Source organism: Octodon degus, unplaced genomic scaffold (genome assembly GCF_000260255.1).
Source record: "Octodon degus isolate 3935 unplaced genomic scaffold, OctDeg1.0 scaffold00003, whole genome shotgun sequence".
NCBI classification, from domain to species: Eukaryota; Metazoa; Chordata; class Mammalia; order Rodentia; family Octodontidae; genus Octodon; species Octodon degus.
In genome coordinates this window covers 11299290-11301224 of record NW_004524579.1, presented here as the reverse complement: position 1 = coordinate 11301224, position 1935 = coordinate 11299290, and positions in this window count along the sequence as shown.

Genomic DNA, 1935 nt, shown 5'->3' with positions numbered 1-1935 from the left:
CCCTCCCTCCCTCCCTCCCCCCTTGGTTTTTTTCATTCTTTGATCTTGGTTTTATGTAAATGTGAATGTGGTTTTCAGTGTTTTGTGGCTCAGTTTTGTTCTATTCCTTTTATTTCTTCTCTTTTTCCCTCCTATCTTTTGTGCCAGCTTCCCAAAGTTTGCATGATCCTCCTTTGTCCTCCATTATTTCTAATCTCTTCCTCTTCTTCCATTTCTCTATTTTGCCCTAAACCCTTTTAAATTTTCTTGTCTGAGGGTAAAATTAGCATATTGAGGGTTTGTGTACTACATACAATTTACTAGTTTGTTTTAGATTTTGTTATATAATCCAAATAGTTAAAGGTAGAAAATTAATACTTACTTCAGTCTATCATTTTCTAGATGATGTTCAATGTTGTTGTTATTGATGGTTGTGCCACTTTAGCCAAAGTGGCATAATTGTTCTCATCAGCTGGAATACCAAGACTGAGATTGTGTAAAGTTCATAGAAAACATTGTGGGCCAGCGCTGCAGAACTAGGGAATGGGCTATGCAGACAGTTATTGCTAGTCCCCAGTAAATCAAAGAGGTAAGATCTTGCAACAGATAAAAAACCAGGTAGGCATGGAAGACACCTCTGAGAAGTAGTCATTTCTACTACTTCTAATTACTAGCAAAAGAAGATTCTAAATACTTGCAAAAAAGCAACTCACCATAAGCAATTTTTTGTTTGTTTGTTTGTTTTGGTTTTCTGCGCAGCTCTTTATTGTTCTCTTACATCCGTCTTCTTCCACCATAAGCAATTTACAAGCATCAACCCTCGAATTAAACTGAAAAAAATAGAAAGTCAGAAGATATTTAAACAAGATACAACCCTAGACGGGTAGTTCACTAAAAGCAAACCCAGGGGGCAGTGAGGTGGGACAATCTGAAAGCCAAACACCTGGCCTCTTGGAACTGATAACAACAAAGCAAATGAACGAGGCTCTCGAAAAGGTCGAATCAGAAATAATTTCTCACCACTAAGAAGAATATATGCAGTGTGTTATTTGTTGAAACTGTACTTCCGATTTGATTTGAAACTGTCTCATTGCTGTTTATCAATAAAATTTTGGAAAAAAAAGAAAGAAATAATTTCTCAGATAACTGCAGAGATGGTGTCCACAATTAAAACCATGCTTAATGACTCTAGAGAAGATGCAGATGAAAGAAAGGGAGGAGCTAAGGATTTGAGGAGCTTAGAAAAATGATGGAAACCACGAATTCCCAACATAGGAAAGAAATGGAATCCATGAAACAGATTCAAACAAATATCCAGCTGACTAAAAATTCTACTGAAAGTATCCACAGCAGAATAAACCAGTGTGAGGACAGAATCTCAAACATAGGAGATAGGCTTGTGGTTAGTGATGTTGTAGAGAAAGTGTTCTTAAAAATAGTAAGGGATGACCAGAATGACCTTGGAGTCTGAATGCAAGGATGAAAGGGATGGCCAATTGCACCAAAGTACAGGTGCTACTCTCTGTGCCCAGAAAAATACCCACAGTAGCACCAGACATCTCTCAAGGGCACCCAGAGTTGCAGCTTACTCTGGATGGTGTCAAAGGGCCAGCTTTCAATGCACACTGTCATCTTGCCTGAGAATGTCACCTCTGCCTCCTGCCACTCTAGGCAAGAGGAGGAGTAGGCATCTTTTTCTGGTGATTAAATAGTCCTCTAGCACTGATCTACAGGGTCCTTGACTTCAGGAAACCCCCCAGTGACAATGTCCAGCAGAACTGATTTCCCCAGGCTGTACTATCCTTGAAGAGGGCCACCAAGAACATACGGCTTTGTGGATCAGAAGACCACCCCAAAGGAAAGTGAGCCACTTGCACCTCATAACACTCACTTTTGTTACAGGCATGCACAGAATAGTTCATCTGTTCCAACCAGGCATTTGTTTCCCCATATCCA